The sequence below is a fragment of the Xiphophorus hellerii genome, chromosome 9 (assembly GCF_003331165.1).
Source record: "Xiphophorus hellerii strain 12219 chromosome 9, Xiphophorus_hellerii-4.1, whole genome shotgun sequence".
Taxonomy (NCBI): domain Eukaryota; kingdom Metazoa; phylum Chordata; class Actinopteri; order Cyprinodontiformes; family Poeciliidae; genus Xiphophorus; species Xiphophorus hellerii.
This window is the reverse complement of record NC_045680.1, coordinates 12,437,367-12,459,693: the sequence shown is the minus strand read 5'-3', so window position 1 is coordinate 12,459,693 and position 22,327 is coordinate 12,437,367. Positions and strand designations below refer to the sequence as shown.

Here is a 22,327-nt window from a genome sequence, read left to right as displayed (position 1 = left end):
TTGGAGTTTCTGAACAGACGGAAGCGGACCGACGACAACAACACTGCTTGTTATTCATTGCACACATGACCAGTGGCCAATGTTCTGTGATTTTTAAGCACAGATTACTAAAATGGCGGCAGACAACACACAGCTCGGGCTAAATATGAAGCTGGCCCAGACAGATGTTTAAGTACCCTGAGAAATTGGGAAGCCACAGGGGCGTGGGCCCACAGGCTTTAAACATATGTGCGCTCCATATACTCACAATACAACAGAATGGTTTATAGTCAACAACTGAGTGTCAAATATGTAAAACTAGGAAGCAGTTGGTCCTTTTAAGAGAAAGAAAATAAAAGGCTTAGTAACTGGGAGGAAGGGAGCTATTAGTGGGGAGGGAAGGAAGGTTGATTCAGGACAGTTTGAAATTTAAATGCAGAGGGGGGTCTGAAAACAAGAGGCAGATGTGAAAAGAATGTTAGGCTTCCAAGACAAAGCTCCCAGTTGTCCATCTCTAGTTGTTAGAGGGTCACACGAGAATAGAAGAAGAGTTGGACCATTCTCTAAAACAGGGTCCGAGAGAATGAAGGGGGACCTAGAATAAAGAGACTGAGTGGAGGAGGGGGAGCTTAAGATACAATAAAAGGCTGACAGCTTGCAAGTCTTGCTTGACCCTCCAATTAGCCCTCAACCTTAAAAAAAAAAAAAAAAAATCTCAGAAAAAAGTTGGGATGTTAATTGTCACAGATCATCACTGAAATGCAAGGGGAGGAAATTGTGGCAGCAGAGATTGAGTGAAATGTAAATCCTGAGGAACAGAGCAACACACAACCACAGGTTGAAATAGAAGAAGTGCACTTGGTTTATACTTGGTTTTCCTAACAGCATTCCTCATAAATGAATTCATATACCCTACGAGGCTCCTGATATCTCAGATTCTATTGCCCGATTTAAAGACAAAAAAAAAATAAAAAGACCGGGGGATAAAAGACTCAGTCAAAAATACACTGTCTCAGCTGTAGAGGAAATATATTCCTCCAAAAGCAATTCGGATCCTTGCTTTGACTCTGCTGAAGATGTACAATTTGCAAGGGCAAATCAGAAAATTCACACTCCGGCACGGAGAGATCAGGCTTGGCGATCAGATGAGTCGGGGAGCCCCGCCGAGTCAGATATCGGGCAGGGAGGAATCAGAGGCCGACCCCTCCACGGAGGGAATGATTGAGAGCGGCCTAGAGTCGAAGGAGCTGAGTGACACCCAACCAAACGCTGTGTGACTACTGGGTGCCCCAAACGTAGTCCCTGAACCCTGACAGGAGCTAAGCCTGTGAAAGACCAGGTCAAACATGCATGCTGCGTGACAGGACAGCTCAGCAGGGGAGCAACGTGGGGCTGAAGTTGGAGGTTGACAGAGGACAATGCCAAAAAGATCAGATGTGTTTGAAAACAAAAGGAACTCATAAAGGTGTCTTGGAATATAAAAAATACAAAGACCTTATTATACAAGTATGCCAGCTGAGATTTTTTATGACTCTTTCAGATGCACTGGGTCAGTCAGCCACCTATGACTTTAAGGTATTATCAAATCCATTTCATCATCTGAAAGGACATAAAAACAATTGTTTTTAGTTCTGCGGATGGTAATGTGATGAATCATTGCCTACCTCAAATGCAGGCCACGCTTCCACTAAATACACAGTGGCAAACAACAGACAGAGCGTGTGACAGAAGCGTGGTGCATGTCATGCTCATTGCTCTTAGTGTTTCCTCTATTCATCATTTTTATGAGCCACTCAATTAATCGATTAGAGCTCTTCCCCCTGGTCCGGACATACTGCAACTAAACAAAGCCAAACCCGGGAAAGACATCAATATCTTTAGAGGTAAAAATAAAAAATTTAAAAGAACTGACCATTGGAATCAAAATTTATGGAATGAACAGTATTTATGAAAAATAGTGACATTTAAGCTTTTCTCTTTTTTAACAAACCTAGAGAAAAAACAAACTGCAGATTTTTTTTTTCAAATTGAAGAGAGTTTTAAATCTAAGAAGAAAATGCAAAAATCACAAATGTATTGCCATTTATGCATCAAGAATAAAATTTATGGAATTGCTATCATTACAATATCAATGTGTGCAATATCACAATCACAGACGTGCATGGAACAATCACAACCACACAGAAATAGTGTGTGTGTATATATATATATATAAAATCATTCTAGCAATGGAAGAGAAATCCTATCAGAATTTTAAGATATCCACACCTGTCTGTCCACATGGATTATAGCAAGGTGATTTTTCACTATAGCAAAGTTTTAATACATCTTCCATCAGTTTTTTTGTTCTAATTTTGATGTTTTACCAGGAAGTGAAGTGGATTATCTCGAATGAAGTTTCAAAATGTCATTTCCACTCACTGATAGCACAAAACTATTCCTTTCAGGTCTGCTGAGATAAGAGTGACTCAGCCAAGACTGTTAACGGTGTCTTTGCCAAATGTTCCTCCGCTTAGGAATTAATAGGCTGACATTAATACAGCAAGATAAATGGGCAGGTCAGGAACGGAGAGCCCTGCCATTATATGGGCATCTCATGGTGATAGTGCCTGCCAATCAAGTCCAATAAGTCCTTGACACACCATGATTCACCTTGAAACACCCACAGTGAATGCAGTACATAGTATATACTCCTTTGTCCACAAGCCAAATCCAATTAGTTTGTGCACATAAATACTTAGCATGGTTGGTGCCCAAGGAACACTTTAGGACACCACAAAAGACATTTTTTTTGCATGTGTGTGATCCAGTTTGCTAAAGTAATATTAGTCAAAATGGATCGATGTATAGTAACAATAAATCCAGAAATGTTTTCAAACTCATCTTCTATATTTCAGCTTGACTTCATTTATGCTGATTTTTGCAAAAACAGGCAAAAATTAATGCCTTGCTAACCAAAGTTAAAGAAGAAATGCACCATTTTGGGTCACAATGTCTAAAAACATTAATGACATTTGTTAGGGTGCTGAGCATGTTGTATTTTTCATCTTGTTTAAATAAATAATAAAAAAAAAACAAATACATCATACAGTTCCTAAAAAACAATAACGTCATTTCAATAATATGCCAGAGTAAATGACAGAGTGGCTGTAAATTTTGTTGGTACAGAATAATGAAGTTGTGCTCCATCACTTGTTGCTGAACACTGAAAATAAACTAGCTGGCATAAGTGCTATTAGACTTTCTCATGCATACGCTGAAGGCAAACATGGCTATTTGGGAATATTTACAGATGAAAACACAGAGAGATTCAAGTTGTAAAACTAATGGAGCACCACCCATTAGCTTGCTTTAAAACTACCAGTTGCAAGCTATGAGCTGATTGGTATATGCGTCAAACAAAAGCAATTACATCATACCATTTACACATGGTATAAAACTGTTTGCCAATACAGTGATACTGTCAAACTTTTGGGCTTGCGATCTTTCATAGGTGTTTACTGATATAAGTGGGGAGCACAGTCCCAGTCAGTGGATACAGGAATTTTAACATCTTTCAAAAACAGTGTAGAATTAAATAAATAAAGTGGACTTTGAAACAGTTTATCTGTATTTGTCTGCCCAACAAAATAAGAAAATGTCATGACGTGTTTACAAACTGGGGGTACAAATGAACTTAAAATTGATCTGGATTATTCAGTTTCTGTTATCTGTGTTATTCTAGACATTTTTGCAGACCTTTTGGAATCAAAAATGATCTTGGTCTCTTTTCAGTCTACTGCAGTAATACTCATCATTTACCCCAAGATGTACCAGTAAGCAATGTATGTGACCTTCTTCCCTCTTCTTTAAAATGAATAGAAAAACTGGCTCCATCTTCTCTATTAAGGATCTCTTCATCAATAATGCACTGTGATCATGAGGCGTTATTAAACAGGATGATTAATTTTTCAGGTAGTGGGCAGCAACACAAAACATAATGAAGGTAACTGAGAAGATGACTTGTGAGAAGCAAATGTACATTTGCAAGGAGGCAAGCGGGACAATAAGTCATTTATCTACTGTATTCTATGTTTTGTTCATCTTAGCATTGAGAAACAAAAGAGAGATTGCACTATTATCTTTGAAAGAAATGAAAGCTGCATCTCCTTTGTTGGCTCATTCAGCTACATGTCTGCTTTGTGAATAGTACGTTTACCAGTCAAATAATTTCTCCTCATTTTCACCTCACACTATTTCTAGATTTCCTTGAAAAGCGAAATCTTTACACAAGGCTCGAGATTAAGTCTTGTTAATTCCTCCGAAATCTAAGGCATCGCACACAATGTCGCCAACCTTGTCTCATTTTCTAATTGAGGCTTTTAACCTTTCTGTAGCTCAGAGCAAGGACGAACACAGGCAAAATAAGGTGGGGACGCTGCATAATCTCAGTTGTCACTAAAATAGAAAGAGGGCCTCACCCTTGCAGCACAAGCAATACGACATAAAAACAATTACAGTGGTGGAGTGGATGCAGTGCAGCCTACTTGCATATTTCTATCCCAGTGCTGCCATATCTATTTTCAATCTAGAAAGATGGAACGAATGCCTTTGTCAAAAAAGAGAGGGAAAGCGGCGTATGTCATGCTAAAACAAGGTATAGCACTGTGTCTTGTCAGGAAGCTCAGACAAAAGAAGGTGGGTGTAGTCTTTCCTGAATGCAATCACTTGTCAGCCCTAAATCTTCACTCAGTACTGCTCTGACAGGTATAATGGTGATTGTTAAATCCGAAGAAGGGATATTCGCCCGCTCTTCCCAAATGCATAGAAAAACTTTAAAATGCATTTTCCCCCTCTTGAAACAAAATCCTTTTTCTTGAAGTATATCTTTTTTTTTATTTTTTAACAAGAATAAAAACAGGATGAAACAGTGCACAAAAAGAAAACGCAGCTAATGTGGCATGCACAAACAGCACCAGGACAGGAGCGGGTACAATTTAAGTTGCTTTGAATTTTCCGGCTGCTTTATTAGATTTCCTTCATGCGGTCCCGGTGTCACTACTCCTTTGGCCTCTCCCACCTTCAGCCGTGAAAGAGAGAGGACAGTTTTGGAGCTGAGCCTTCTCCAATTTGCTCATTTGCATAACATCAGCATCCCGAGTGGGATTGTGATGCAAACAAGCACAGATTGGTTTGTTCCATCTCCCAGTTTCAATGGGTGTAGTCGGTTGTCAGTCCTGTATGTTCAAAGGACCCATCCTATTTGGGGACTAAGGAAGGTTTTTTTTACATGTGGCAAAATAAAGTTTTATTAAAAATGTCAATTATAGATACCAAGAGGGAAACTTGTGTCTTTAGCCATACTGAATGTGTGAGAGTTATATTTGGCAAAAATCACCCCCCACACCTCAAAAATGTGTTAAAGCCGTAAAAAAATTCTTTAAAGGCAAGAAAAGGGAATTTTTAAAATTTCCAGAAAACACCCAACTCACCATAATTTAGACTTGACATGATTTGGGAAAAAAAAAATGTAAATTGGTCTGTGGCTTATGTTATCATCCTCTGCCACTCACAGCAGGACACTTGATACAGCAATCACTGCTTCTGCACCTTGTGTACGTTGAAAATGTGTTTGCTCTTTTGTGATAACAATAAAAGGGGAGAGAAGGGGAAACAAACAGGGGCCTTTCTTCGTGTATACTTTCTTATGAAAATCTGGACCAAAGTCAGGAAATCTGGAAATACAAGGGGAGTGAGCGAGCAGATACAAGAGACTGTTGAGCAGCCCCAGTGATAAAACATTCACAGGGAAATTATCTCCCTGTCATAAGACCCACCCTGTTTTGAATACCAAAGGGATTCATACTCCCAAACAAATTCTAAGAGGCTGACCAATTTTGTGCCCTGGCAAACGATAGCGGGCTGCCACTCAGGTCGCACCTTTGAACTGCCACGACGGGAGCTAGCAGGAAGCAGATTCTAATCTGTGTGTCTCTGTGCAGGTAATCCACTGAAGTATAATTGGCACAATTTAAGTTGCACACAATAATAACAGGGGGGTAAGACTCGCTATGAATATGGAGTGAGTGTAATAAAAGAAAGGTCTGAGTGAAAGAGTGTAGTGCTTGTACAAGAGCCTGTGCTGGGGAGGTTTCCTAATAAGACTGACCATTCAGAGAAGAGCTGCAAACCAGAATTTCATTAAACTTAATGGCAGATTACAGGCATAAGCCATTTCCTTGTAATACAGTATATCACGGTTCTAAAAAGTTACGGTTTCAAAGACATTTTAATAAGAAGCCAGAGAAAGTGTCGGGAGTGATCAGAGCACAGAGCAATGCAGTGCTGCTCCTCCCCCACCTGTTACTCGCACTGCTTGTCAACTATCTGACAGACAGCTACTGTACCTTTTCTTCATTTGCAACAAAAATACAAATTCCTGTTTGGAGATATTTTCAGAATTTAATTACTCTTATTAAAGTATCGCTGTTTTGAAACTACAGTTCACATGCTGGGATCGGCATGACTGAAAAGCAGATGACAGCAGAGTGTACAGCCCAACAGGATAATGTATCAACTAAAAACTATAGATTAAACTTCATTACTAATGTCACAAACAATGAGCATTGGTAATTTGGGAGAAGTAGGAATATTTTTTGTATTTGTTTTAATTTGATGCATTCTTTTTTTTAACAAAGGGAAATATATTGTATTTACAGTTATCATGTTGTAAGATTCTAACACTGACACACGTCTAGTTTAAAAACGTAAAATTAGTGCTTCGTAGAACGTGTTGTATTACGTATTGTAGAAAATATTTACAATACTTTCTATGAGGTTCCAGAAAAAGTGTTAGAGGGATGAGTGTTTTCTGGCTGAAAGGAGCATAGAATAATGATGCGTTGCCCCTCCCCCATCAGATGTTGCCCTCTACCAGTCAGGTGGCTTAAAGAAGGCTATTATGCTTTTTCCTTACTTTTGAGAAAGACAGCTTTAAAATATATGTCAGGTCATCAAAAACAGAGCTGTGCCATAGAAACTAGACTGATAAAGCTACAGCTACCAGGCTAAAATTTTATTTTTGTTGTTTCAGAACCACAAAAAAATATATATGATTGTACTTATTATCCACTTGATTAATAATCTTAATTTCAGAAACTTAAAAAAAAAATCAAAAAACATAAATGTGACAGGTTACATTTTTAAAACTGTAATAATTGATCTGTTAAATTGCTTTTGGTGCAGTAACAATAATTTTTTTTTTTTTTAATAAAAGCAGGTAAATTATGTTACATGTACATATTTTTCTAGTAATACAATAACACAATAAAACGGTGGCATTTTTACTTAAAATTATTGTAAAAAAGTAAAAATGTCAATTCTATTCCTATAGACTACATTAGAAATTAAGCTTAGTTGTTTTGCTAATGTGATAAACAAAATTTATCTCTGTATTAAAAGACATATTTACACAGCAAGAGGGTTCTTAAGCCACAAGAACCCAAGACTTTATTTTCCTTCATCTCAAGTGAGAAATGAAATTTTCCAAAGCCATCTACGTCAAACAAGGAAATCATTTTTACATTGTCACTGAAAAAGAAGCAAAAACAGCAGCTGGTTAAGGTTGACATGAGTGAGCAGGTGCAACCTAACATTTCTTTCCACGGACAATCTGAATGTGTTTTTCAGCCCAGCACAAGTAAAAAAAAATAAAATAATTTAAGGAGTGAAGGATTTAAACAGTAAAAGATGAAAAATAAATATGTTTAAACAGCATGGATCTTAGATTGTTGCTCCTTGCAGAGCCAAAAAATATGAAATAAATGTGACTACGAATCACCAGTTAAAAACAGCAACATGACTTCAAAGGAACATTTTCATCTCTAGTTTATAAATATTCATTCATAGCCTTTTGAATATTCTGCCTGTAATTCTTGTAATGCTTACAGATCAAACTATCTACAGTAACAATTAGCACTTCGGTTAAGAGCCATTACATACACGCACAACTGTAGTTATCTTGATATTTCTTTTTTCATTTATATATATATGAACATTCAACGCAACAAGAAAATGTCCCCACTGTAGTTGAGTCACGCCGTGAAGCCCTCCCCCCTCTTCCTATACTGGTTTCATTATGCGTAGAACCTCAACCACCCTTTCAGGTGACAAAATAAAAGATCCCTTCTTCAGCTCTTGCTGTAAAGAGTAAACCAGCACAAGCAGTGAGAAAACCACTGCCAGGTTTCCTCGCTGGTAGTTTGTGCTGCGATGTCTGGTAGCTACATTTCAGCACCACTGCTTTCAAAGCAAGTGCTAATCTTGGCCAGATCTTTTAACAGTGTGATAGCTAACTGGACAAAACGAACGCATTCAGAGTAATGCTCCGAGTTAAAACGAGGGAAACCTTTCCACCCCTCAGTTCTTGGCCTCTCTGAGCCTGCCCACACCTCCCCGCCTACCCCGGGGCCCGCCTGATGGTAATAGCTGCGAGAGCCGCATCCTGTCAGCTCACTCCAGACTCACTGGTAATCAGCTCAGACTGATGAATGACAGAAACTCCACTGGCTCTACTTTTTGCAATGACGAAATGAAAAAAAAAGAAAGAAAATGCACATGTTTCTGCACCACCACCTTTCTCCTCCAAACTGTTCTCCTTTTGACTGTCCTCTTTACACAGCTTTTCTTTTTTCCACATTTCCATCAACTACGACAGAACAGCACTTATCACATTGGTTCAGTTGCTGAAGCAAAAGCTAAAAATGAATTGTGGGTTGCTGGGCTTTCATAAGGTAGTGTAGTTTGTTCAGCTTTGACATAGATTTACGTCTGTCATCATTAAACTTGCTGTGATAAAATAACACTGTAGTTCACACACATCACCGCCCTTTTGCTCTAACTGATGTTTAATTTACAAGTAAAACATATGTTTAAAGAAAATCCTAGTAAATTATTATTTGTATTTATTTATTGCAGCATACATTTAACAGTCTAGAAAAAAACACTAACTTATTTTTGCATCTAATAAAAAAAAAGTGGAATAAATGTAAGATTTTTTAAGGTAACTTTAATATAAAAACACACAGAAATATGCTTCTTTACTGTTTAGATTGAGTAATTTAATTTAAAGGATTGTAAATGTAGTTCCCACTCAGGCAGCAGAAAAGATAATCGATGACTGACAAAAAAATAAAATAAGCATTTGACATGTGCCCAACTTAAAATGTTAGCAACCTTTTAACTATTTGCTTGTCCACATTTCGCTCACAGAAAACAACATGTCAATGCAAAGCAAAAGCTGCAGTTCCCACACTCATCTCAATTACTAACATCAGTCTGCTCAAGACTCACAAGCCGAATTAGACAAACAGGTCGGTCTAATGGATAAAGCAGCGAGAGTATGTGTGATTTATAGCAGAATTCACACCAGCAGAGCTGCCTCACACCTCATTTAGAAACAGGCATGATGAATTATTAGGGCATCAGTCTGTGGATGTATTTTTCTTGTACTGTTGTCAAAGAGATCAGATCAGGAGGGAGACGCGATGAGGTGTCGATATTAAGCATTCTGAATTTCAAAATGCCCGAATAATTTCACATCTCCATTCAAACACAAACACACACACACACACACACCCCAGTGGAGCAACTTGACTACAGTATTTAAGACACTCATTACCTCTTCCTTACAACAGTGGAGGAGGAGTTGGAACCAAAAGGCAGCTGTGAACGCCCGGCCTGGCACAGCTGTACAAGCAAAGCTGTAAAAAGAAGTCACCGGCCACTGTCGCTCAATCTGTATTAATCCCACACTATCTGCATGCACGTCAGCCCCAGTCCTCATGTCCCTGCATTTCTTTTCACACTCCTAAGTTCAATTTGGCAGGAAAGTGGACATGTTGCATCACTTCTCCTGGCTGAAAATCCTTTCGGCATATTTCTCTTCCAATAATCTTTTTTTTTTTTTTTTTTTCCTGAGACAGCATGATGGCTGTGTTATCACGCACAATCAGCTCAACAGTCGTTTTCAACAGCATATTTTGTCCTTCTTATTTAAAATTTTCAAGTGTTTAGTGTTTTTGCAAAAACAATATTTGCTTATGTGTTTTTATATCGTATATCTACTTTAAGCATCACATGAAACCACATTGGTTAACAAAATAACAGTAACTTCATTATTCACAATCAGGAGTGTGTGAAAAATCTGTGGTCTGAATAGGTGGGCAAATATGTTGCTAGATTTCACCAAGCCAAGCACTTCTAAACTCTGCTATGCTTTACAGACAGAATCTTACATCCAAGCTCCAACAGAACCAAATCTGAGCCCTCGGGGCAGAATTTTTATCCTAACATCTCCTCTCAGGTCTGACACTTTGTCCTCTGTCTTCAAAACACTCTCTCTAGAAGTTTCTCTCCAGCTGACCCAAGCACAGACCATCGCCTCTGGCTTGTCACGGCAGGCCGAGTGATGCGGCACTGTGGGCAGCAGAGAGGGAGGCTCTGTACTGAGACAGCAGCAGGTGCAGCTGTGACAGTTGCCGTGTTGTTGCTAGCCCCACACTGTAGTCAAGATGAGGTTCACAGATGTAGCCACTCAGTGCCGTGGTTTATTGGCTGGCTGAGACAATGCATCTCTGTCAGGAACAACTCCTCCTAAGGCCATTTCGCTCTAAGAGTGCTCCGCGAGAAACAGGGTGCAGAAAAAGCTCATTCTGACACACAAGGTCAATTCTGCTTCACGGCGGCGCAATCAAAGCTCCACACGTCTTGCCAGAAAACACAGCTTCCTACCTTAAGAAATCACACTGCAATATGGAGTCCAGGACATATTTATATTTTCATGTATATTATTTTTTTTTCTATCCTTAAATTTTTATAAAAAGAATAAGCATGCAAATATGTAAAAAAATAGCCTACATGTAATTATTTATAATTACATAATTAGTGCAAATTTTGTGCTAATTATCGAAATAAGTATTGTCACTGCGTAAAAGCATGTTTTAGATTAATCATTAGCATATTCTCTGCAAGCCTAGTTTAAAAGTCAACAAAGTACCACCCAGGGCTCCACTTTACCTCATGCGATTCCTGCAAGACATGAATTTAAATCTGAGGCTGGTAAAGTTACGGCAGTAGTTTTCCATTTGCTTTTTCATTTTTTCTCTTCAACTTTTTTCTTCTTTTTTTTTTTTCACGTGAGAAAGCATACCAGATCGCCTATCTTTGATTCAGGCTTTCAAGAAAGCCCAAAAATTCCAGTACAACTCCATGTTTTGTTGACTCTCCGCGTACAGTGGAGATCTGAGATAATAATGACAATTGTTTTCCAGTAAAGCACCCAGTCTCTGCTTGTTCAATTACGGGAAGGAGCCTCAATGAGGGCGGTAAAATCATTTGCAGAGACATTATCTACACAGAGAGAGGCTGAGACAGAGAGCGAGTATGGAGAAGAGGGGCGGGGGTGGGGACCAGAGCAGACGCAGGGGCCAAACTTTAGTTTGGAAAGGAAATAGAAACATTTTTTGCGGACCACACATGGAGGGTGCTGCAGAAGATGAAAGCAGCAGGATTCATAATTCACTGCAGGAAATTAATAGACTAATGCAGCTCTGTGTGTTTCACCACCAAAACCCACATAATAGGATAAATTTGTTTTCATTACAGGTGAAAGGCTGATATCTCTGCGAATTATTAAAACATACACAGAATTTATGAGCGCCACAAAGTCATGCCTCCTCACATACGGCCGGTCGCCCCATGAGCGGAACCAAGTCATGAGCCCTCATCTATCAGCGTGTGGAATCATTAAAGATAATTTGATTGTTTTTTCAACCCTGGCTGTGTTTGATGTCTCTGGCATGGTGGCAATTGAGAAGACAATTATTTTGTTGATTAGCTTGGTTTTTTTAGCAACTTACCATCCCTGTGATATTCCTCTGAAACTCCCAGACCAGACGCGCAACTCCATCTGACTTGGCAGCCATTCCACAAGAACAAAGCCGCCACACTCCCATACTAAATACTGTACAATAAAATATCATTTATCAAAGTCTCAGACCTCGAAAGCCACCAAACACAGAAAGTCTTGAGAGAGAGGAGAAGGAGCCATGTTTATGCATAGAAAAACATCAAGCAGTACACTTAAATCTGGGAGGATTTCAACTAGCCAGTGCACTGTTTGGGAGAGTGTTTGCTTACACTTTTCTACAGCTTAGCTTTATTGTTTTCTCTATTTGATAACCCAAATAAATTTTGCTTTTCCAATCTTAAACCCAAGACGTCAACTTAGACGGACAACCTTTTTTAAGTTTTATGAATTGACTATCTCTTGACTTTTATCCTCTGCAAAAACACACTTTTGTCGTTTCTGCTAAAACGTAAGTGTCATCTAATGGATTTCAACTACATCCAAGAATAGCCACGTTAAAAATTAATCACTGCCAATTAAACAGAAGTACAATGATAATCAAATGTTTAGCACAGCTTACCAGGTACTTTGGAGCGCTCAAACTGAATATGCTAATATCCACGTCAGAACATGAAATCCTTACCAAAAAATGATAAAGAGATCAAAACTTTTCCCAATTCCAATCGGTCACAATTGTCAAGGACAAGAGTAGGGTGGAATGGGAGAAATATATTGCTCTGGCATGTTTACCAGCGCCATCCCAAAATAACAGATCTGTCGTGTCGGGAAAAGGGGGGCTTTTAAGTGTGGATGCGCCTCGCTCTCCTATAATCCAGCCGAGACATTACTCCTTCCCCTGGCAGCCGTCCGCAGATCCCCCCCTGTCTCCCAGCCAGGCCTCGCTCTCTGCTGCTATGGCAGAGCTGCAATAACTGCTGTTTGCTCAGAGCCTTGCCTCCCAGGTTCTCCTCTGTCACACAGAAATTGAATATTTTCCCAAATAGTCTTGCAGCTGTGCACAGATAAGGACAAGTCCTGTTCACATGGCACAAAGAATGAGACGAGGATGCCGTGTGTGTGTGTGTGTGTGTGTTTTAGGAAAGAGCAATCGTATCAGTTATTGTTATCAGAAAAGAAAAAAATAATATTGTGATTAAAACTGGAATTTATTGTTACATTATTAACTTCTTATTGAATCTATCCGCAAACCCCCAAAACTATTTAGAGTAAAGTTGTTACTCCCTGTTGAATATATCAAGGGATCAATATATATCCATACACTTGAAAACTTGATCGAAGGCAATTACTTTGTCATATTTAGCTGCACAAATTGAACTTCTTAAAGTGACTTGTTTGTAATAAGTATGTTGCTGTATCTGTTATGGATAAGTGGGTAAACTTCATATTTGAAGCAGTATTTGTGGGAATCCGAATATATGCAGTAACAAATGTATAGGTAAAAAAAGGCAGTGATTATAAAAAAATACCCTATATTTTTTAAGAATTACTAAAATAAAAAGAAGAAAATATTGTAAAAAATATTTCAGGCCAATATTGCCTGTATTTATTCTGTGTGTTTGTTATTTTAATTTTGCCTATGAATTATGTGGAAAAAAAGTAATTTTGAAAATGATCATTTTTTGTCAATTAAATGCAATTTAATGCAATTAAATATTTATTTCACTTTTTAAAAATATTTGAAATATTTCAAAACTACATTTTGCAGCAACATTATAAATAAAAAATATTAGAAATAAAAATAATTCCACTAAACATAAAATACACGGTGCTAATTCCTCTCTCCACAACCGCTGCACATATAAAACCAGGCCAAAATGTTATGAGAATTTAAGAGTTTTAACAGTCGATTTATTTTATTCCATGTGCTTTTCAGAGAGGCAAAAAATGAGTGAAGCATTGAGAAAGGCATGCCAGATAAACTCAGGGAGGCTGCCACTTAACCAGCGTTCAGGAACTCGACATGCGAGCCATCCACTAAGAGCCGTGTTGTTTCTTGTCACTAGAGTTTGAATTGAGCCTCACTTTCAGCCCCTGTGTCCTAGCAGAATAATGTTCTGCTGGGAAATTATTTAGGCAAGCAGAAAGTTTCACCTGCCATTTCAAGGGGCACTGAGCCACCCCCCTTCCCCGGCTCTCCTTTGCTGCACCAGAGGCCTTTAGCAAGTGGAAACAAATGTTTCACAAAATGGTAGGGAGGGGAACACGGTGGCGCACGGCATTTTTACTGATTGCCAATCGTAAAATAAAAGCAGTCATGAAAAGGGGCGAAGTTCTGGCCCACCAAAGGCCTGCACGTTACGTCAAATTTGCTATAGCTTTCCTTTTACAGCCTTGTTTATTCCCTTTAATAGTGAGCAGTTATCCGCACAGTATGGCTCCACGTAGGTGGTTTAGCAACAGAAAAGATTGCATCTGAAAACACAAACCCACAATTTACACGCCAAATAAGCAATGGGATGTAAATCTAAACACTCTTAACTCCCTGCAATCCTCTCTCTTTTTTTTTTTGTTTTGTTTTTTCTGCTGACGCTTTCGCAGCATCCATCATTTCCTTGATACTCCACGGAGCGACTAACACATCATTTGGGCAGATTGCAACTCCAAACTGGTTTCTTTCACACTGTCTGCTAACAAAGGCTTGTGATGCTCGTGAAGGACAAAAAAGGATGAGCTAGAATTTAGTGGTATTCAATGTGGATGAAAGCAGAGCAGCACTACACTGTGAATTTGCAAGGATAAAAAAAAAAATCTATTCAATCACATCTCAACCTTTAAATCAGTCATACTCGTTCATCAATTGCTGCTCGGAGAAGGACAGCAAGCTCTAATGTATGCTTCTTAGAGGCTCATTAAAAGAAATATGGCATATCTTGTTTGTTTTTGCTCATGTTATATTTGACCAGTAATAAATTGGTCCGAAAAGACAAGATTGGACTTGAATGACTTGGAGAAGATAGGATTGCAGCATTCCGATCAGTTTCAAGCAAGTCAGCTATCGATGGATAGTAACCCAGCTGCTGATCCGAGGGTAGAAATATCCAAGCAGAGACTAAGAGTGAACATCTCTTCAAGTCACAAAATCTTGAAGCATTCACCCATTCGCTATCGCATTCAGTGTCACATTGGGTAACAACACAGGCTTTAAAGTTGGAAACGGAGCAGTATACATCACTGTCTTTCTCCGACCTATATAGACATGTTCCTGTGCCGTATCGATTCACTAGCAGAAGTGAACGCAGCAGCTCGCCGAGGCTATCTGGTGCTCTGGCAGATCAAGAGCAGCTGCAGTTCCATGAAACCGGACTCACTCTCACTGCTGAGACGAGTATGCTGTGGACTGAAGAAAAAAAAAAAAGAAAAGGTACTCTTATGTGGTAAAGCATTCATAATGGCATGCCCGAATTGAAGATATCAAGCAACAAGACACAAGAGAAGACAGTTCCCCTCACCCCCGCCATCTTTTTCAAACACAACTAGATTACATTATTTCCATTGGGTGAAAGAGCGGTTGGTAAGATGCTGATATATGAAGCCAAAAATGAAGTTTTACGCATCTTCATTATTTTTTTTTTTTCCAAATGCATGATTCAGAAGGGCTTTTTTTTTTTTGTCTGTCGGCAAAAACTATTTACTATTTATGAGAGTGCAACATCTTATGATTAGACTTGAAAGCTACATATCACATTGATCTGCTTGAAATGTGGGGGGAGAAAGCAAGTTTTCCACTTTCTCTCGCTCACACACTCTCTTGCTGAAGCTTCTTAGGGTCAACCAAAACCAGTGGCAGAAAATAAGACTCCTTTCATTCTGAAAAGGCTCTTACTACTTTGATATGGTAATACGCTCCTGCCTTACTGCTGGAATTTGCGTTTCGCCTTCATTTAAATTTTCCTTTTTTTTTTGCAAAGCACAAACACATAAAAACTAAGTCCACCTATTAAAAACTTGAATGAGCAGTGAAGCTTCTGTACCCCGATTAAAAAAAGAACATATATCTTCCAAACCAACACAAACAAACATTCCTTTTGTATGTCACTGAACAATCACATTGTTATGTATTATGTGTGTGTGGGGGGGGGGAGATAAAGCCACTTCATCCTCAAAACACCTGCTTTATTCTTTTTTTTTTTTTTTGCCTTCTGAGGACTTAGAAATTGTTAAGCAGCAAAGCCTATTTAGTTAGTCGTGTTTAAAAAGGGAAAAAGACAGAGGAAAGTTCCACTTTACTTTACGGTAGAATCATATTCAGCTAATGAGCACTTAATAAAATGTTGCTCATTTCCGACAGACATTCAAGGAGATTACAACCAGGCAGGATTTCTCTTTTCAGATCAGTTCTTCAGGCAGAAAAGGGGGAGGGTGCTATATGAAGACCGGAGCTAAATTTACCCCCAATTCACAGATCGATCACTACAGATTGCTGCTCTGCTCCAGGCTACCATGCATCACCACCACCGGCTGGCCGCTGTGTGCTCCTGTCCTCAGCCGAAGGAGAAGGCGCTCACTGCCCGCATGTGTGCTCCCGGCTCCCTGCTCTCAACACATGGTTGACAAGACACGTTCTGAATCGGTAGGCCTAAATAATACATGTGCAGTACATGGATCTAATTGTACTGCCACTCTGGGTACGAAACCGCCTAAAACTTCCCCCATTCTCTCTCTCATTTATGTTTTCACTTCTATTCGTCCGCCTTTTCAGTTTTCCCCAATTCACAATTTCCACGTCACTTTGCACGTTTTTTTTGCCCACAGACGAATCCCAGACTATAGAAATCGTTGTCCAAAACTAATTACTACATAAGTTACGGGGTCTCGCATAATTCTTTTCTTTGATATCATTTCGAACAAACAGCCTAACCCCAATTATAATGGATTAGCCCTTGAACGCTCTCAAGACTCAAGCCAACATCGTGTCACAGCTCACACGGTTTCTCAGGACTCACTCAAAACAACAAGACCACCAGTGGATTTTAAAAGGAATATTGCCACCAAAGTCCACTGAAACTTTGGAGGCAATAAATGCCAGTTAAAATGCGCTTTTCGCGATCTGGTTCACCTAAAATGCGCCCCAACCCACTTTTCGTTCAGCCAAACAAAATCAATCCACATCTGGTTACGTTTTGATTAACTTCGTTTCAATTATCCACGGCACCCGTCGAACGATTTAAATCACAACTAGTGATTTTTCCTCCCCTTCTGAGGTCCAATAATTTACAAAACTTTATCTCTGAATGTGTGCTAGTTATTCTTATACCTTATAAATAAATATATTAATGTTATCAATGTCCAAACAGCATAACGATAATAAAAGTAGATGCGAAATACAAAACAATAAAGTCAAATTTTACAAGATTAAAAACAAACAAACAAAGTAATACTGGTGAATTTCTTACCTTTTTTGAAAAGCAGTGTAGCCGCCAAAAATGGCAAAGCAAAAAGTCAGTTCGGGAAGAAATGAAATGTGATTTGTGGCTAAAAACGTCAGATTGTGAAAAGACAGTCTGGTGGGGACTCCTCTGCATCGAAGAGAGTTGGTCTGCAGGTCGGAGGCATGCTTCCCCCTCTTAATCTGGGACAGAGCGGCTGGTTATCAGGCGAAGAGTCACCCTCTCAGCCCGCACACATCCCCCTGCGCCGGACACGCACTTCCATGGCATGCAAGGTGTTGCTCTGCGCTCAGTCCTAACTCAACACCTCACACCACCTTTTTAAGCGGCTCATCAAGTCACGGCGCTCCGCTGCGCACTCACTCCCGACGCAGCAGAAACAAACGAGTAGAGAAGCGAGGGGAAAAAAATTAAAAAGCAAAAGGAGAAAAGAAAAAAAAAAAACACTGGGTGACAAGAGTGACAACACGGAGTGAGGGCTTTTTCAGTGTCTGATGACAGGGAGAGGTAAAGCAAAGCGTACTTATAGCCACCGATGCTGTTCTCTTGGCTCCCCTGAATCAGACTGTGGAGACTGGGCAAGTTTCAGCGGCTCGCCTCTGGAAAAGATCCCGCTCACAGTGTTCAGACACTTGGTGGAAGCAGCGCGGAGCGGGCTTCCAGCACACAGCGCCAGTGCAGTGGAAAGCAGTCGTCTGCTGGAGCCGTCTGAGCCGGAGGGATTCCTGAAAACCCGACATGGATTCTTAATCCACAATGACTCGGAGTCCAGTGCTTGTCCTATCAACTGATACTGCCTGTATCAGTTGGCGTGTGTGTGTATATGTATTGTTTGTTAATAACAATAAATATATATATATATATATATATATATATATATATATATATATATATATATATATATACAAATATATAAATGTATATATATTTATACAAATATATAAATGTATATATGTTTAGATATGTAGTGGACGTTCATTTTTAAATAAAAACGAGCCTTCATTTGCACTTTATTTGCAAAACACAGAAGACAACTATGCATATCTCTTTAGTGTTTACTTTATGCATCATAACTGGGAATTTCACTTGTGCATAGAACCTATACATGCCCAAATGAAAGGAGTCTGCCAATACACAAGGTTCTAGTTGTCTCAGGACTCAGATCTCGGAATGACCTCACTTCCAAGCAGACTGTGTTCCAGTTGCAAGTTGGGAAACCTGTAGAATTTACTGACAGTTGTAATGCTAACTATTATTATCAATAGTAGACTTCCCTCTATTGTACACAAGAGGGGACTTGTTCACAATTAGGTATTTTACAGTAGGATGTGTGCTACAAGTTTAATGATGCAAACCGTTAGAAATTCATATAGTTTAAAACAAATACATCTGCAAAGGCTAGATTTGATTGAACTTAGGGGAAGAACTTAGATTTGTAAAATGTCAACTAGTGCATCTATCCATTCTAGTAAAATTAAATATTCTATTTAATTATATATATAAGTTCTTGGGGGCCCTCTGCTGGTCTCGTTGCCATAAGGAGTGACTTAGTTTGCTTATGTCTTGGTCTGGCTCTGCCTTAAAGAAACCAGCTTTAAAACATATTCATTTCCACCATAAAGATTGGAATGATGCTATCAATACATCTATCCACCTTCTTTTTGGCTCCACATCTGCTCCGAGATGCAACACTGTCCTCCTTTTATGTATGAGAGGCCTACGTTCTGTTCGGCAGCACAGCTTATTTATCCAATGACAGAGAACTCATTCTACTGTAATACTACCAAGCTTCAAAAGAAGCACAGAAGCACAGACCAGCAAGATTTCTTTTTTTTTTTTTAACTCCTCCCTCCCTCATACTCCCATCTTTCAACCCCCCGCGTCCCCCACCAGGGTAACACACTGGCCTGATCTGAAGTGGTCAAGCTGCTCTTGGTATGTGGAGACAAGCAGATTTTTAAATCTTGAAGTCTTCTGAGTTGGAAATATTTTTTCCCCCCCATTCACTGTAATTTTTAACATTACATGATTTATGGAGCTGTTCGACAGATGAGAGAATTTTGTTCGAAGGCTGTGACTTTGACCTGCGTTCTCTTTACTGTGAGTAGTGTGTTATGTTAGTGATTTTCTATTCAGTGTATGCATAATGCATAATCCATCACGATCCATTCAGAACGGTATTTCTAAGGGGCAGTCATTTAAATAAACCTAAACTTCACTGTGTAATTTGAATTTTTTAATATATAAATAACAGATATTTCTGCAAGTTACCTGCTATATTTATTTTCATAACAGATGTTCTGTCTTACATCAGGACACGTAAAGACTTTCAAAACATATAGGTCACAAGTGCGACATGCTTATCTCTGCATTTTGTGAAAATTCAGAGTATGTTATGATCTGGTTTTAGGAACTCTCCCCAGAAACATCAGGCAGGATGTGGCTCCACACCTGGCTTCAATAAAAACTGTCTTTCAACCACTACGGGGAAAACAGGAGGTTGAGTCATGCTTGCCAGGTGAAGGTGAACACAGGAGAGGGCCAGACTCATGTTTTCATAAGCATAATTTTACATAATAATACATCCACTTGTTTTTTGTTGATATACTTTTTTTTTTTTTGCAAGACACATAAAAAGAGAAAACAGATGTAATAAAAGGTCACCCTATGACAGACATCTATATCTGGAGAAATGTTTATTTATGAGCTGAGACTCAAAACACATGTGGTTTCCCTTAGGATGCAGCAGCTTTAACTGCCATTTAGCACAAGCTTATCTGAATATTTCCACAGATTGTCAACAGAGGGCATTATTATAGCCATTTTTCTGAATGTATTCAGCACCCTGCAAAGGTATTTACATCCATTGAACTTTTTCACATTTTGCTATGGAACAAAATTCTTTTTATTTTATTAGAATTTTTGGTGATTGTCACACATTAGTGCATAGCTGTTAAACGGAAGCAAACAATCCCTTTTTACATTTTGCCACACTTCACAAAAATGTAAAAAGTGTGACATGAGTATGAATTCACCCTCTGCTTCTCTTTTCCCCCTAAATAAAAAAGGAATCTGCCTCCAAACTCCGTGTAATTTTTTTTTCAATGTCAGTATAAATACTGCTGTTTTGTAAAGGCTTCAGAGGTTAGATAAAGGACATTTTTCAATCGAGAAGTCCATGACAAATCTGTATGAGCTGCAGAGATACACAGCTCTGGTGGAATCTGTTAAAAGAACATCTGCTAATTGCACACTCTACAAATCTGGCATTGATTGCACGATTATTGAATTATTGAAAGAAAGCTATAACAAGTCCCCGCCTTCAGTTTGCCACAACCTTAACAAACTGTCACCACAATGAATTAAGGTGGTGGCAACCTTATACTGAGGGCAGAGGGCATCTTTTTTGAACTGGAAACTGTGCGGCTGCAAATTGGACAAGAAGATGGAAAGAGTCAAATACAGGGCAACATTGGTAGCAAAACTGTTAAAAGCTGCCAAAGACAAAAGAAGTGGAGAGGAGGTTCACCTCCCAGCAGGAACACAACTCTAAACACCCAGCTAGATATTCAGTGGATCAAAACATAATCATGTTAGTTAAGGTCCAGATTTAAATCCAACAGAGAAAATATGACAAGATTAGAAAATTGCTGTCCACAGATGTACTCCTAATATAACCAAGGTTTGAGCTATTTTGAAAGAAAAAAAAAGAAATGGACAAAACCTTAAGTCTCTAGGTGTGCAACATTGATCCAGACTTGATTCTGAAAGACTTGCAGATGCAATCACATCAAATGGTGGTTCCACAAAATACTGGCTTCGGGGGGGCTGAATACATCTGTATGCTGCACTGTTTAGATTGAAATCTGTAAAACAATTTCAAATATGTATAGAAATTTCCTTCCAACTTCACAATTATGAGAAACTTTGCATTACTCCATCACAAAAACAAATCACAGTTAAAACATTGAAGTTTATAGTTGTTACATGGCAAAATTTTAGACAATGACAAAGTTCAGAGAATATGTCATAAAATATTTTTTAAATGACCATTTTAAATTAGTTTGTATGTCTTAGTGTGTTTTCGTGAAGCCCAAAAGTTTCCCACAATGTTCATGTTCAATAATAATAATAGATTGTGATATAATCATGTTGCAGTGATTTGGCAACAATATATTGGTGTAAATAGGGACAATGGCAGTTTTCACTTCAAAGCATTCTGGGAAAACACGGGTTCATAATGATTAAAGTCTTAAAACTGGAGCAACTCACGTCTGTGTAGGTTTTGCTATATTTTGCAATAGAAATCAAATGTGAAGGCTCTGGGTTATTTTTTTTAAATTTTTTGTATGTAAGCAGGTGCTTCAGAAAATATTTCAATCAGCTACTGTGAGCAACATTGCTCATTTTTTCCTACAAGACGCTTGCTTCTTTAATTTCAAAACATTCCTCTAACAATGCATTTTGGTTTTCTCCCCCCAAAATATTTATACTTGATTGACATCTCAGGCACACATGACCAGTCACAAGACTGCGGCTGACCCAGACAAATCTGTGTCCATTCATTATGACGGACACAGATTGGGCCAGGTTACGCTTCGAAGCACAAATTGAAAAGCAATGTCTGGCCTCAATCACTAATGTGTTTCTGCAAGTCTGTACTGTCTGTATCAACTTATTTTATTTAACCAACATTGCTAAAAAATTATATTATCACTTCAAAATTCATTCCTTTACAATGGTAAAAAAGGAATGGAAGTCATGCAGCCGAGCCTCATTATAATGGATTCAAACTGGGAACACTTTAAAGAAACAACCTATACTACTTTAAATAATAGTGCATTAAGTTAACATTGTGAAACTGATTCTCTTTTAAAGCAAAATAAATCTATCTATAAGGATTCTAATGCAAAATTTGATCAATTCAGTTGTTTTTTTATCCATGTACTTAGCTGCTAAGGTTGCAGAAATAACTTTTGAACTACAGGAAGCCAAAGCTTGCCACTCTTCTTATTTACTTCCTGTCACATCTCCTTTACTCACCAAAAAAAGG

At 38.7% G+C, this 22,327-nt stretch overlaps 1 protein-coding gene across 50 annotated transcripts in view; it reads right to left on the bottom strand.

The window, feature by feature from the left end:
- The window catches only part of adgrl2a (adhesion G protein-coupled receptor L2a), a 126,424-nt gene extending 108,426 nt beyond the window's left edge, over nt 1-17,998 (bottom strand). For 12 of the 50 annotated variants that reach the window (XR_004340453.1, XM_032571963.1, XM_032571966.1 and 9 more), the window contains exon 1: nt 17,281-17,994. The gene's annotated coding sequence lies outside the window, so the exon portion shown is untranslated. Of the gene's footprint in view, nt 1-17,280 lie in introns of all 50 variants that reach the window. The other 38 variants (XM_032571943.1, XM_032571944.1, XM_032571946.1 and 35 more) reach the window with 10 other exon arrangements.
- Between the last annotated feature and the right edge of the window lie 4,329 nt (nt 17,999-22,327).